The sequence below is a fragment of the Zosterops lateralis genome (assembly GCF_965231275.1).
Source record: "Zosterops lateralis genome assembly, chromosome: 3".
Taxonomy (NCBI): Eukaryota; Metazoa; Chordata; class Aves; order Passeriformes; family Zosteropidae; genus Zosterops; species Zosterops lateralis.
In genome coordinates, this window is record NC_139764.1 from 36,190,632 (window position 1) to 36,207,197 (window position 16,566).

Below are 16,566 nucleotides of genomic sequence, written 5' to 3' on the forward strand. Positions count from 1 at the left end.
GAAGCAACCCGAGTTACCCTTTGTCACTGCAGACTTCATCTTCAGGGATTTGCTGGCTTTCATTGGATTCTGACAAATGTGCCAGCTAGATACGCTATACTATTTTAACAGTTTTAAAAACAGGCAGCTGGCTCTGAGAAATTCCTTTAATTGTCCAAATCTTGGTTGCAGCACTATCTATTGGTGCAGTTTGTATTTAAGAAAAATGCCCTATAATGCTCTTTGTAATCCAGTGAGACTGTGCTGTCTTGCAGGATCTGGATTGCTTGCCACACATCAAAATACCATTACCACATCCTATAGTGATGTATGGCAATCGCCTGTGACCTTTCAGGCTTGCCAATTTGTGGTACTGCCAGGGTTTCAGCACAGTGTATCCTGTACGTGGGATGGGAACTTCAGAAATTTATATTTTGCACCTCACCCTCGAAATACCATTGACTGTACACCTTTGTCCTTAAATATCTAAATATCTTTAAATGCGTGACCAAGCTAAAGGGAGTTAAGTGTAAAGTCTCAGTTGAATTTTGGTAATGTGTGACTACACATCACCCTGGAAAATTCCATCAAAACCTTTTCCTTTCTTGACTTTGGCATTTCTCCTTCATTTGTCCTACATCTAGGAACATGGGATAAGGATGGGTTTTTTTGCTCTCTCTCTTTGGACTGATAGTCCTCACCTCAAAGGGTCTGTCTCAGTCTGACTATATAATGTCTGGCAAAATGCAGCCACATAATCCATGATGTAAAAATGCCAGATGCCAAAATTAAAATGATCTCCAGTATTAAAACTCATCACCTACTGTCCAAACACAAAAGATAGTAATGTTACCCTTAAGAACAACTAATCCCCAAAAGTGGGATGGTTCATGTATTTTGCATGATAACTGGAGTGGCCTGGTGTTAAAGACACTAGGAACACGACACTATTTTAAAATTTCCTGTTCCTGTTTAAATTCCTGTATTAAAACACAGCGAAGTCTGAAGTCAGAAAAAAACCTGAAGTGATCAACGGGGATGTGTTTAACTTTCCACTTGTGCTGCCCCTACTGTTGATTAAGGCTTATCTACTGTTTGGTGTTAGTCATTTTAAAAAAGCTACCAACAAAAAAACCCCAGAAGTTATGGAGCACATAGCTGTGTTCCAGTCAAATGCTTTAGCAAAGGCTGCTGTTATGAAAAGGATTTTCTAATAGGGCGAATAATGATCTTCAGATTCTAACCTCCTGGCACGGCAGTGAGATTTATCAGGAGGGGCATGTGACTAGTTAAGACACACAGCCCCAGCTTGAAGGAAACAGCTGCTCATTTCATGCTTTAGCACTTGGCAGCTGGACAAGGAAGGGTGATGTTTGTGTTGAATACCTCTGCAGAACCAAGTACAGTAAGTGATTTTCTCTGGTTTTGATTTTTTTTTCCTAAACTGTCACTGTTTTCTCATTTTCATCCTAGACCTTTCATAAAAATACTTGAAAGAATGAAGCATATTTTTGAAACTTCACTGATAAGAAGTCATTCATGCTCAGATTGCCTGTATTTTTCTGACCTGTGATTAACAGCATTGTTTTTGGTCTTGTGGGAAGAAGGCAGGTATGGTGTTCTGTCCTCGTGCTAGCCAGGAAGGGAATCTGGTGCTTATTTACTCAGACGATGGAGTGAGGAGGCTGTTTATGATGATTGTATTTTCCTTTTTCTGTAGAGCTAGTCAATATGTAGTGATGCAACTTGAGCATAGAGAAATTTCAGTGTTTGGCTTAAAAGTACGACTGAAAGGAATTGACAGAGGTACTGCCTCAAAACAGTGTGACCAATCTGAACAAAATTGCTTTTAACTGGTTACTTCCTGGGGGTGAATGCAAAGATTTTTTTGAAAGGAAAAGGCAGAAGTAGAGAAGTGCAAGAAGACTGTAGATGTACTGATTAAGATATTATTGAGCCGTTCTGAATAATAATGCATAATTAGATTGTGAAGATTGAAAAATCCTCCCTAAAAAACAAGAAAGGAGTCTCCTAAATATCTCCAAGTTCTTAATTCAATTTATTTTTGGGTACTTGCATGTTTTGTAGTTTTGCTTCATGAATGATTGATGTCCCTGTCTGGTAATTTTTGACTCATGGTCTGAAGTTTTTTTTTTAAACCGGAGTGTAGGATACATAAAAAGGAACTTTTGATCAATTATTTACATTGAGATGAATCAGTTTTCTTTGGAGGAAAACTTAGGAGGAACGGGAACAGATGAATGAGTGATGGGTCTTGATATGTGATAAGACTGAGGTGCTCTGGGGAAGGTTAAGGAGGGCCAGGCAGACCAGTGGGGTCCTGTTGAGGAAGGTCTAAGGGTAAACACTAACAGATTGCATTCAGTCTATCCTTTAAAGGTGGGGAGAATAAGCTTTTCAAAGATTTCTTGCATAAGAAAGTGAAACGTTCCTCTTTGAAGACTTTTACTTTTCTTTTAAACCATAGATTATGATTTTGACAGTTAATTGGTAATTTTATAGGAAAATGTCAATTTGTTTCAACTGTTCACAAAACCAGAAGTCTGTGTGGCTTCCTGCCTGTTTGTGTCTCCAAGGGTAGGCTGCCTTTGAACCAAGAAGTGAAGTTCATAACACACTGTAGCTCTCCCACAGGGATACTGTAGAACACCATTAGCAGAGCAGGTTTACAGGTCCTGAGGTACCTGGTGTCGTGTCAGGAGCCCCTGGGCACCCTGGCTGAAACAGGGCCCCTCTAGCCTGTCCACATCTCCATTCCGTGTGAGGCAGGGAGAATAACTTGTTTCCCGTCACTTTGTATTCTGAGCCCAGAATAAGCTTATTTTTCTTCAGAACTGTAGGAATTCTGCTTTTTGAGTAAGATTATGCCATGGTGTGCTTGTTTCTAGACATTGCATTTTGTATTTGTAATGAGTAGTCTCTGTTAAGCAAGCTGTCCAGGACTGTTGAAGGACCTTGTTGTAAACCTAAGTTAAACCCCAAATCCACCAGAAAATAGATATGAAGTCAGTCCCTATCGGCTGTAACTTCTTTGTCCCTGCTTCTCCACAGCCACTGTGCCAGTGTTGGTGCAGAAGGTTGGTGTAAAGCCATATGGCTCTGCACCAGCTGGACTGTGAGCCAGCTGCATGTGCCTTTTGTGCAGCTGATTAATTCTCTGGCAGCACAGGGAATTAAGCATAATATAAAAGAGACAAAATGATGATTACAAAGTAAACATTAGATAAGTGCACTACTGAGCTTGCCTTCAGGTAATAATGTCTGAAAACATCTTGTGTACAGTGGTAAACAAATTGTCTCAAAGAAACTGAATTGTCTCAAATTGAGAGCTCAGTTTTGTGCCTCTTTACTGTTGGTTATAAAGGTAATTTACAATCAAGGAGAATAACTCATCACTTGGATCTGCAAATTTTAAGATAAAAACCTCTGCTTCCAAGCAGGGTCATTATTGTATCTGATTCTGAATTAAATTCAAGACTCATGACTAGACTTTTAAATTCTCTGTCCACAAAATGAAAACTTGATCAACATCACAAGATCCTCAAGAGTGTAATTGTTTCAATCTTAACTCATTTTGGTAAGAATATTTACTGTTAAACACAGCTACTGTACATTGAGAAATAAGTACAATATCCAGGCTTTCCTCATGTTTTGTCTTTTCTCATGAATTCTACTGCAGTATTTGTCACTGCAACACCAGTCATGGAACATCATTGGGGCACACAATGATTTTTCACTCAAGCAGAAAACACAACTTCTGTACCACCACCTTTTAATATTATTTTAGAATATCCTGATCTCATTAAAAAAACAATGCTCAGCTCCTTGAATATTCACCCCCGTGATGTTCCTGTAAGTTATGGCAGGTCTGCATAGGCATGAAGCACATTAATTAAATCTCAGGATTCTTCGTTTGGGGAAGTGCTCTGCCCTTGCATTTCACCTTGATGCGTCTCTAGAAAGTCCAATACATAACTGAAACTTCATCTTGGAATTTTTTTAATTACATTGTACAGGAGATTGGGTAATAGTGGGGACATTGCTGTCCCTGTGCAGAAGCTTAGTGCAGATCCTTGTAACTGAGAGTGTAATAAGATTCTCATTAAATCTTTTCCCTTTACTCTGGGGAAATGATCAGGGCAGACTGGCAGTTCTCTGGATGGCTATATTTCTGCTCTATATCAAAACATCTAGCTGAGGAGCAACTACAGTTGTGCTAGCCCCTCTCTCTAGTTGAAAATGCCATTGTACCATGGAGCCACTCCCAGGATATTCCTGAATAAAGAGAGGAAACTACTTTTAAAAATACTCTAAAGGCACTTGTGTCATTTCCTTTTTTTTTTCCTAAGCTACCCAGGCCTGGCTGCAATATATTTGTACAGGTACTTTGACAACTCGTGCTGAGTGTTTTCTTTTAACATATTTATGGAATATTCACTTTTCACTGCTGAATTTGATAGATTTGTTTTCATGCTGGCCCTTTCTTACGAGTCAGAAATAGCAAGGCTTTATACCTTAGAGTTTAAATCCAAAGCCTGAAACAAATTCTCAGGTCTTGTGGTTTTTGCTCTTCATTGCTTTTCTCTGTGTTTATTCTATTCAATGTGAATAGCCAATGAAGTACTTTTTCATTAGTAACTTTTCTTATTGGTATAACATATCTAAAAACCACCTGACCACCAGAATAGGGGTGTTGTGATGGGGAGAGCTTTTCTCCTGTAATGAATGTAAAAGATTATCAGGTACAAGTACCAGCGACATCAACAAATCAGATTTGGTGAGTCCAGTTGAGCTACAAAGACTAATCCTGCAAATACATAGGTATTTGCTGAGCTGAATTCATGAGAGATCCCATCAGAAAGTTCAGCTAACCTCTGAGTGTTTATGAGGTCAGGAACAACGTGTGGGTGTGTGGAAATACTCACAGGGCTGATGTTTACAGCTCAGCAGAAAATACAATTACCCCTGAGAACTACTCTGGTTGTTTTGGTGGCCATCTGCTGTCTCACTTCTCTGAACAACTGCTCCCCTTGACCACATTCAAATAAGTGAAATGGTTTGACTCTCTCTACAGAGTACTCTCCCACCTGTGATTTATGCATATGCTCCTTACTAATGATCTGGAGTTTCTCGGGCAAGGGGAGTGGGCTTCAGCATCTTGAGAACCTGCCAGGCATAATAATATGTGCAAAATTAGTGAGACCTGAGCTATTCTTGTTCAGATACCTCAATATTTAGTTCCTGCAAAGATAAAATAACTGTATCATCTTGAATTAACAGAAATTTAATATTAGTGATTCAGCAGTATGTCTGACAAAAGTCATACCAAGGTTAATATACAGTTGCTGATATACATATATTGATATTACATGTTACATATATCAATATATTTCCATATACAACTCCATCCACTCCTGTTAAAACTGCCTCTCTTTTCAACCCCTTCTACGAAAACCTGTTCCACTCAGAGCAGTGATGTCTTGTGTGAGGGGGTCTGGAGTGCAGGTGTGTGCAGGAACAGGATCTCTGAGATGAACAAGGATTTTCCATTATTTCTGAAGTAAATTTTACCCCCCGTGCCTGAAACAGGTTGAAGATTTTCAACATAGAAATCAGTCTTAGAGACTGGAATTTAAGTCATACATGATATGGTCAAGTACACTGAATATGGCTTGTATGGGGGGTATTTGCATGCTTGCTAAACATGTTGGTAAGGCTGTCTTTGACACATGACCAAAGGTTCATATATATTTTGTCATAATGTTGTGTTCTTGTTCATGTTCTTTAGAAAAATGAACATTTCTCCAGCTTAAACTCTGTTGTCAACAAATTGAATTTCCTTAATCTGAAGTAGCATTATTACAGATAGGCTTGTATTCATAACCTATAATTCACTTAGGTCCACCCAATCCATAATCTCTGTGCCGGTTCATGTGGCACACAGTAGTAAATTGTTTATTTCACAGCAACGCATTGTTCAAATCCAGAGCTTGTTTGGAAATTTCTGGTATTGCTAGTGGGAAGTAAAAAAAACCCCATCTTATGCAAATACAGAATTGATTACTAGTGGGGAAAATTCCATCAGAAAAAGTCTGCTGATAGGGCTTGAGTCAACTCACTATCTGGATATATAGTGATTTTTGTTCTCTAAATCAGAATAGCCATGACATTCCAGTCTTATCACACTGCTCATGAAATAGCTTCCTTAAAGGACTAGTAATAATCTCCTCTGCTAAAGATGTCTTGCCTACTTTAGCTTGCTTACTCATGTTCTGCTTTACTGAATTCATGAACACATGCTTCCTGGAACAGCTGCCACCCTTCCTAAAACTCTTGGTTTCCAGGCCCTGCCCTAATGACAGTCTGTATATTTTTATCTTGAGTAGGAATTGGGGCAGGAACTAGAATTCATCTTTTCCCCTCTTCTTGAGTGAGTGCTCTTCCCCTTAAAAACTATACAGTCATGTATTCAGTCATGTTCTTGCTTGGTTGCTCACTGCAGACTAAAGAAACTTCATTATTTCATGTAATATGGAATTACACTGAGGTCTGAGGATGGTGAATCTCCTCTGTAGTCTCAGCCAAGATAGAATGAGATCTGCAATCCTTCCATTAACTGAAAGAGTTGATCCTATACCTCTCACAGCTTTAAGGACTGTTCAGAGCTCTTGGAAAAAGATTTTGGGCATCATGGCTGCACCTATGTAGTGTGGGATTGGCATGTTAGCTGTGACTAAAGGATGCTTAACACAGACAAGGCAGAGGACTTTTATATGTATAGATCCCAAAAGGATTTAGGAGTCACCTAAAGAGGAAGCTTCTTGATGTTACTGACTCAGACTTTAATATCAAAAGTGCAGAAAGAGGTAACAAGCTCTAGACAGTCTCCTTCTGGGGTGAGGAGGTGAGAAGTGAGAGACCAGGCTGTGAAACATATCCTTGGAGTCAGGCCGTAGAAGTAAAAGGGAGCCAGGATTTGGGCTCTTAATCCTTCTTTTGGATCTAGTTCTCAGCTCATATTGCAGAACTAAAATAAGAGATGTGGTTTTCAGATTAATGTATCTTAATTTTGCTTTGTGTCTGAGTTTCAAAACCATCTCCTTTTTGAATACTTGAACTGATTTAATGATATTGAATTAGAAACTGATGTAAAATTTGACTTGAGCATGGTTATCTGGTATACTAGTGCTTATAGGAATATAGTTTGCTCCTGTAAGTAAGCTTGAAAAAGACAGAGCTGTTTTGAAAACCTGGCTGCAACAGCAGCCAGTCTTTCAATGCTAAATACTGGGGGAAGAAAAACACATCCCTAAGCCTCTAAATCAGCTTTTAAATCAAGATCTTCTCAACTCCTTCACCCTTTAATTTCTTCTCCTTACATGACCACATTTTTCACTTGATATTATCTTTACTACATAGCCACAGGAATTTTTTTTAATTTTTTTTTTTAAGAATTATTAGAGTTTAGCAGATCCATAAGGAAATTCTTATAAGGTCCTTATATTTGATAATTACATGCTAAGGAGTAAAGAGTTATGGGTGTCCTCTATAAATTCAAAACAAACAAGTTTGGATTAATTCAATAAGAATCTTTCAAGTTGCTTGGGATGGTCTGAACTGCAAAGTTGTTATACAGGGTTTTATGCAGGGTTTTACCTACCATGCCAAAAGTGTACTGGGTGCAGTATGTGATTCTCAGCTGTTACAGCTGCAGCAACTGTTCTCGTTGCTTTTCAAATAATGGTGAATCTTTAGCATACGTGAGCTTTAAAGAATTACAGTGTTGTATCTGAAGATATAAGCAATGGGTTTTGATAGAGTTTGTTTTTCTGAAATCCTGTGGTAGTACTGTGTTCTGTGGCTGTGGAAGTGGGATATTTGTGTAGCTGCAATCCTGTGTTAAATATTCTTTCATACAATAAATATGTAACTGCCAAAATAATATTAGCAAAATAAATATCAAAGTTGCTTGTTTGAAGTATTACTTATTAAAGCAGGAGCTGTAAGATGCTTTTCCTCTTTTTTCTTTGAGATTTTGTTTTTACATTGCTCCTTCCCCTTTTTCAAGTTATCTCGCTGTTCTGTATATTTTTATATACAGCACATTCTTACATTGCTCTCTTTTTAAAGAAGGCATTTAACTTGTTGGCTGCAAGCTGTCTCATTGTTAGGAAGGTATGTGGTTATTAATAAAACTCACTCTGGTCCAAGAGCTTGGATATGGGAATATAGGAACTGTGGTGACACTGTTCTCATATCCTGTGCTCTGTAGACTTCTTGTATCATAAACAGTTTCAGAGGTTTGTGTTTCTTCATGTTTGTACTAACCAGTGCGTGTTTCTTAGTAGATTGCTTTGTGAGGAAACAAAGTTTAGTCAGCTCACTGATGGTTGCTTTGTTACCTCTGAAAAAAAGAGTACAAAATCTAGTCAGACACACTAAAACCAGCTAATAATCTCTTTACTGCTCTTCTCTGTTGGAAGCTTAGTATTTAAAAAAACTCTGAACTGGCCCAAGAAGCACTGTATGCCTGTGTTTAAAATGGTCTCTGCATCATTAAAAAATCTGAAGCTGCCATTGCTCCACTCATCTTCCCTAGGGAAACTCAGAAGTAATAACTAGAGGTGAGAAACTGCTTACAGATTTTGATGTCCACCATCTGCTGACAGAATTCCAGAAGGAAAAATACTGGATCTCTCCTCCCCTCCAGGCTGTGTTTTTACCAGCTTCTTGCAAACCTGCTTGCCTGTGAGTCGTGAGGCACTGGTGACTTCTGCAGCTGCAAAACCATAGCAGCACCCAAACCAGGCATCTCTGCCTCGTGTGAGTGTGCAGGAGGCTGCAATTTGCATGAGCTCCAAGGGTCACGCAGCAGGTCTGTCTGTGCCTGTGTCTGTCACTGTTTCCCAGCGTGCCATTTCAATTTGCATTCTCTCCCTGAAGAGCAGCAGCTCTCAAATGAATGGCAGCTGCCCCCAGGGATTGAGAAGGGTGGCTGGCCATTAGTAACTGGTCCAGCCACCCTCCTCGTGTGGGACCTATTAACAGGTCTGTGGGGAAATAGCAGTTACATGTGAAACACCTTCTATCTTCATCAAAGGGAAAACAAAGGATTATCCGGCTACAAATGCACCATAACAGCCAAATGAGCAAAAGCAGCCAAAGCTCTGTCCTGCCCTCTGTCCTTTTAACTCTGTCTTACTCCATCTCAGACATCCAGTTTCCCATTACTTAAGTCTCTGAAAGCCTCTTCCTGCCTTTATTGTTTTGCCAGTTGCTGCCTTCAATTTACTGCACTGATAAGTACTTCCCAGGCTGTAAATATATGGCCGAGACATTTCTGAAGCCAATCTAGGTTTTGATTGTATCACAGGAGGAAAGGTCAGCAGCAAAACTGTTCTCACTACACAGCAAGGCCACTCCTCACACTAGGGTAGGTAGACATTGTGAATTCATGGGGACAGATGTGAGGGAATGTGGGGGTTAACAGGACTGAAGAAGAAAAAATGAACATAAACTCTCCTTCTCACAAGGTGATACCCTTGCTTTGAGTAGATGTACAGTAACTGGAGTTGTTCTTCAGTTTGGGAAAGGCCAGAAACCAGAAAGAGTGAGAAACCAAATATGATCATCATTGCTGAACATTATAGCAGGTAAGCAGGAGATGTTGAATTCTCCCTAGTGGTGTCTGTGACTGCAGATAATGGTTTTGTCTTACCTTGGTACAACATAGCTGCAGAGATGGCCAGTGGAAAAGGGGGAGTGTTTTAAAATATTACCTTTTGGGACACTGGGCTATAATCTGTACTGTTTGGGTGACCAGCACAAACCTGTAAATCTTGGTGAGCTTGAGAAGCACCATATGTGTCTGCAATTCCTGTGGCATCATTATAAAGGGTGGCACAGATGTTTGCAGTGTGGCTATCTCCCAGTGTGGGACCCAGAAAGTGCTGTTCCATGAGTAGTTAGCCTACAATGGGAAACTACTGGAAATTACAGAATGATATGGAGTGAAAAAGCTTTGTCTAAGGGAAAAAAATTATTTAGAAGCCATGATTATTAGGCAAGAACTTGATACCCAACTTAATGAATTTTAATACAAGTTACATGCTCTTATGACTCCTCTTTGGCTTAAATTTTTTAGTGAAACTAAAAGCAGTGCTGACTTCTAAAACTCATAACTCTTGGAATATTTAACATCTTGAAAGAAGCCAGGACCCAGGGACTACGCTGCTACTGAAAAATTTTGGCTTAGTTAAAATATAAAACATAACAAGCATTGTGGTAGATTTTCAAATTGAACATACAAGAAAGTCTAGGCAGATAGAGCCTAGGATTTCTTAGTAATCTAACTAATAAATAAGTGTGAATTTTCTGTCTTGTCTTGAAGAGAACATAGCTGGTTAAAGTAAACAATAATAAAATATTAAAATATTTTGTAGCAGATATATGGTAATAAATATTCTGGGGAGTTGTCTTTCAGAACTGAAGGGTTGATGACTTCCCCAGATTTTTTTTTAAGTAACTAAAATAATTGGTTTTTGCTTGGGCTAGACCAGCCTCATTATAGACATGTAACAGTGTAACTAGTTATGAATATACACTCATAAGATGTATTTTAACCCTGACTTGACTAGGCTAACAAAACAGACTTACTCTTGAAAAATGCTCTATGCAAGTCTGTGAATAGCAAAGGTAATTGCCAAGAGTTTCTTGGAAGGTTTACAGGCAGTAGTATAACTTGTAGGAGGTATTGATGGTGTCTTTCTTGGCTTCTGAAAAACAATCAAGTTAGAGTGTATGTGAAATTCTTATTGCTGTTGCTGTCCTCTCCCTCAGTGCTGGAGATCTCTAATATGTCTGAAGCACAAAGATTCTTGGAAGAGCTGCATCCCCTGGTGCCACACATGTTAATCAAATGTCTGATATTGGTAATTTGACTTTACTGGGAATAGCAAAATCATTTTCATGACAAATCTCCTGAGAAGTCCAGCTGGGAGATTTCCTTATTTTGAAAACAAGCAAAAGCTTTCCTTAGCTCTCCCTTTTAACCTGATGCATTCTGGGCAACTCTACTACCCTGACCCATGGAAAGTGGAAGATGTCATCAGCATAGTATGTGGAACAAACCAAGGATGCCTGCTCAGATTTTACTGCCATTTATTAGCTGGAGTTAAAATTACAGAGGCAAATACCAATAAAATAAATACAGGAAACAAATATAGAAGTGGATGGGACAAACCTAAAGTATGGTACAGAACCAATTCCAAAAAATTATAGTAATTCCATTGGGAATGTAACCTTTGTTGTTTTTACAAATCCAGTTATTAAGCTGTCCATTATTTTAGGTAAACTATAAGGGAGAGAACCTGGGAGTGGTGGTGGTAGAAGTGTAATGTTGTCTTTGAAATCATCTTGCTTATGTTTCACAGAAAGAATGCTAAACAAAATACTGTCTAAGCAGCTCAAGCCTTAATCAGGTGACTTTCTGATTACTGAAAGTTTTTGGTCATGTGACTGTCCATTGGCATTCCCCACAATTTCCGTAGGGTTCTCTTTTGTCTTAGGTCAGCATGTATCGTACTCCATATGCTAATTTATGAGCTTGTAAAAGACACCATGGTCTTATGTGTGTGGGTCTGAATCAACAGCTGGGTAGGCCTTGTGAGTGGATTCATATATCCACTTGGTCTCCTACCTGTGGCCCTATTAATTTAAGCTCTGTTCTCATAGAAAACTGGATGTCTAGGGCTTGAAATGGCTTATAATACCCTTCTGTGTTGATTGGGTGACTTGTGAAAGTAAATATTAAGCTTTAAGTGGAGCCTTCTCTCAAAATTAAGCATAATATAATATATTTCAAGTATTTATAACTTGAATACTTTTGTGCTAAGGCACAAGTGCTCATCCCTTAGAGGCTACACTGGATGTAAATAGCAAGGTTTTGGCAGGAGAGAGTCTTCAGGAATGGCCTCTGTGGGAGAAGGCCAGGGGCTGCCCTGTGTCAGACACAGCCACTTCCAGCTGTCTTTGCAATGGACCCCATGCAGCTGAGCCCATCAGTCAAGTTCATGGCACCTCTAGAAAAACGCATTTAAGAAAAGGCAGAAAATTCTGAGAAGGAGGAAACATGGAGAGAACGAGGGAATGGGTAGGAGGGCAAAAGAAGAGAGAGGATAATAATGTCAGAGGACAAGGAGGTGCTGTGTGGCAGAGCAGGTAGTTCCCTGAAGAGCCTCTGGTCCATTGGTAAGTTCATGGTAGAGCAACTGCACCTCTGAAGGGGCTGTGGCCCACAGAGAACCCATGCTGGAGCATAGGACCCAAGTGAGAAGGGAGCAGAAGTGGAGAGAAACTGTTGAGTACAGATCCTGACCTCATGCACTGCTGGTTGTCTCACCAAAGTATTTGCTTTAGCTAGCCACCAGCAGAGTACCTGTCCTATCCTCTTTACAAACACAAACATCCCACTCTGTTGTTTAGTGTCTTTTGAAGTTCCCCTTTGATTAAAAAAAAAAAAAAAAAAAATTAAAAAAAAAAAAAGTTTATCAAAGCAAAGGGCGCAGACAGTTGCTGCAGTTTATTTTGTAATTATGATCTGAAGGTGTGTGACAAAGGTGAATGAGTACTGGGAAGTCAGATGAGCCTAAGACTCCCACATTCCATTTTCGCTCCTCTCCTGCCCATAGCAAGACTTGTCTCTTGCGTTCACAGAGCAGAGCCACAATCTCTCCCTTGTTCTGTGTCCCTGCTCCATACGACAATCATCACTGGTAGGCCAGATGTGCTATCCTGCAGTAGCTGCATGTGATGGCTGAGGTCATGGGCTGGGCAGAGGCAGTGGAATTAGGCTGCCTGACAGCCCAGCATCTCTGCCCTGTCCTGCCCAGCACAGCTCCTGCCTGTGTCAGACCCCGGAGAAACCTGACCCCCAGTGTCACTTGCTCAGAGACTTCTAGAGACAGAGCTGTGAATACTGTAATAAATATACTGGTACTGATGGACTATGTAACTCCTGGGAGAGAGTAAACTCCAAGAACCACACTAAGATCCCTGCTGACTTGAGCCCAAACAGATGTCTTGATTGCACCTGTGTAGGCAAAGGTGCAGTCCCAGCTGGGATTCTTATTATGATAATTACACTAATATATGTGGAGACTAATAACAGGGAAGGGTGTTACTGTGAGACCCTCCATTACATCTACAGGGTAGCAGATGACCTCTTTCCTGAAGAGCTTGCCCTGTATATGATTAAGACAGAATAATGGAAGAAGGTGTAGCAAGGGAAGGTACTCTTAAACCTTCTCATGAGGCACATGATTTCTCCTCAAATTCTTCTTCTGCATACTGCTACTGATTGGATTTCCCTGTTGAGCTGCTCCCACTTAGCACTCCTCCAACTGCCAGATGGAAGCTGTTTAATGCAAGCATTCACTGATGTGTTGTGTAGGCTTGGAGGAGGGAGGATGAGGGGAGGTCTGGCTTATTTAAAGCCCCAAGAATGTCCTAATCTTGTAAAGAATACAAGTCTTCTATGTGCAGGCCTCTGGAAAGTTTATGGCTAAACTGAGACCCATAGAGGTGCCTCTGTATCAAGGTGGGACTCTTTGCATGTGCCTCTATTTATTGTCTTTAAGTAGAAGGAAAATAGCCCACTTTTAATAAACGGGGAAAATACTACATGTACATTTAATTTGGCTTGGTTAAAAAGCTGCTTGAATTTAATTTAGCTGAATAAATATTAGCCTGTATGTAAAATTTAAGCCTATTTAAAAGTGACTTATTGATTTAGCCTCCCCCTGCAACCAATACAACTTGCCTGAAATCCACCTGGGAGTGCCCACACATGGATTTGTACAGGCTGGACATTTTAATATTATTAAAACTGCTGTAGGTTGTGGACCTCCCCTTAGTAGCCTCCAGCAGTAGAAGCGAAGGCTTTTGGTTTGACTAATGACAACAGCCAACAATTAAACCTTGGCTTCATGCTGCCCACCCTGTTCACACCATTTGGTGCTTTTGCATAAGATCACAAGTTTGCTGGCAGGGGATCCTGTTTCTTCTAAAAACTAATGTATTGTACCTGACCACATCTGTCTCAAGAGCTCACAGCCTATGTGCTTGTTTCAAGTAATCTATCGAGACAGTCCACAATAGCACCATCTTAAGGCTTCCAGAATACTGGACACAAAATGCAATTACACCACACAAAAGTACTAAGGAAACCGTCTGCTCACATGAAACGTGTGCATGTGCCAGTCAGGGTGATGGCAGGACTTGGAAAGAACTCTTTTTTGTAGTTCAGTCTATGGCAAACTTCTAACCTCTGAACACATTGCTGAAGTTGTTTCTGCCTTCCCCCTAGGGAGAAAGTGCACATCCCGTGATAGAAATATTTCATAAAATGAAGCATGACATGCCTGACACTATGACTTAGTTCATAAGGATATTATGCTTGTTTCTGTTGCCTAAATGAAGGAGAAAAAACTGTTGGCTTTGAGTGAGTGCTAAGGTCTACGTTGATGGGATTGCTGCTGTTGCAGTCTTCACCTATTCCTGATTATCCCCTGAAATCACTTTCCAGCATGTTGTGAGTTACCAGCAGGACTTGCAGGGGAGACTCTAATTCCAAGTGGCCTGATAAAGAAATGAGAATGGGTGGCTGTGAATGGCTATGTGTTTCTGGTGTCCTTAACAGCCTATGTTAACCACAGCAAACCCAATCATGTTAATAATTCCATTATAAGGCAAAATTTTATTTATTAGTTTCATTATAGTGGGAAATCATTCCTTGAGACAGCTGGATGGCAATAAGATACTTCAGTGTTAAACTGGAAAGCAGGTGGGGCAGAGATTCTCAAAGTTATCTTTGTCTGGAAGTCCAACTGCACTTTTGGCAATCAACTTTTAATAATATCCACGTATTTCAAACATTTTTTTATTTTTTATATGTAGTAAAACTCTGCTATGATTCTATTTTATTTTTAATTTTATTTCTTTCTCCCGCTGAATTGTTGACAGAATACAGTTTATTTAATTTATGTAGATGAAATTAAGGGTTGTATTTTGCTCATCTATCTCTACAGGTGTTGTGTGTTGTTGGATGCCATTGTGGTATGGTTATAGACAATTCCTTTATTGTTTTAGTAGAACAGCAGTGCTTAATCACACAAGTAATGATGTAATGGTTGTGGGTTTTGGAGCCTGCAGTCAAGAGATGTGATATCAGGTTTTGGCTCAGACCCAGTCAGCAGTTCTTCATTTGGTGGAAATGTCTTATTTTTCTTTAAGAACCATTACTATACTAATGCTCCGACCTTTAGAGATCAGATAGGCTGTTTGGGAGGACAGCACTGTAATGTCAGGAACTAGGTGTCTGCTAAGTAGTTGTTGTCAAATTAAAGAAAAACACCAAACCTTCAATTTTACCAAGGGCATTATTTGTTAATTACCATATGGCTGCCTTTATACTGTTGTCAGTGGAAGACAGAGATGATACTCTCCTATGCTATATTCTACAGATAATGGGAATACCAACAAAACTTAAAAGCCAGATCAAATCTCTTCCACTCCTACATTTCATGCTCAGCAATTTTCTGGGCTAAGACAGAAAATGCAGTAGCTTTTCCCATTTAATTTTTTGAAGCACTGAATAAAAAAATTTTGAAATGGCAAATTATTTTATTTTTCTCCTCTTGAAAGAAAATCTAAGTCAGATGAATCTGAAAGAGCTAGAGAGTTGGATTTGTGAAAATTGCTCCAGTTATTTAAGCACTTAGAGAAGGATTTTGGTATGGTCAAAATGGAAAAACATGCCCAAAGTCTTATTCTAGAAAAAATATAAATGTACAAAGTTGTGATCTTGGAAAACACTGCACAGCTGCTGAAAAGCAAACTCTGAAAACAATCTAAGTAAATGCTTTTTTTTTTTTTTTTTTTTTTTTTTTTTTTTTTTTTTTTTTTTTTTTTTTTTTTTTTGGTGGCCTGACCAGCAGATTAGAGAGCCACACATCTCTCTGCATTCTCCTGTTCACACAGCTTTGGGTTTGCTGTTAGCCCAGCTCTAGCAGGAAGGGTTGAGGCTGCCCAGTCCAGGCTCAGAGCCAACCCTTAGGACACCACTTGCTAGACAGGCTTGAAGCCAAGCCCCACTGTGTACCCTCCTCCCCTTTTCCTTAAGTGCATGGTCTGTTTACTGTTGTGTGAAAGGATTAGTTTAGTTTCCCCTCGGTTTGTTGCAAGTATCATCTCTGCGTGATTCCTAGAAAAACAGATGTGTTCTTCCAAGAGGGGGTTCTGCACCACCAGATTCAGAGGAATTGTACTTTCCTCCATCTAGGAGGAAGGGGCAGGATCTAACGTTTGCACCTCTCTGATTGAGTTTCTTGTTGGCTGGCTTGGACTGTGGTATTGTGTGTGCATGGACTGGTACAAGCTCCCTGTTCCATGAGCTGTGCTTACATCCTCCAGGATCCTCTCAGCTTCAGGGAAGAGAGTGTCATGTCTAAATCCATTCCTGGATGGGACCATAAAGAAACTGCTATAGGAACAGATCTAAGAAAACCT

General features: G+C 39.8%; 1 protein-coding gene across 1 annotated transcript in view; it reads left to right on the plus strand.

Annotated features, from left to right (window-relative positions):
- The first annotated feature begins 1,018 nt into the window (after positions 1–1,018).
- RASGRP3 (RAS guanyl releasing protein 3) overlaps positions 1,019–16,566 on the plus strand; it is a 46,608-nt gene continuing 31,060 nt past the window's right edge. Inside the window, exon 1 of the mRNA XM_083857467.1 lies at positions 1,019–1,384. The gene's annotated coding sequence lies outside the window, so the exon portion shown is untranslated. The remainder of the gene's footprint in view (positions 1,385–16,566) is intronic.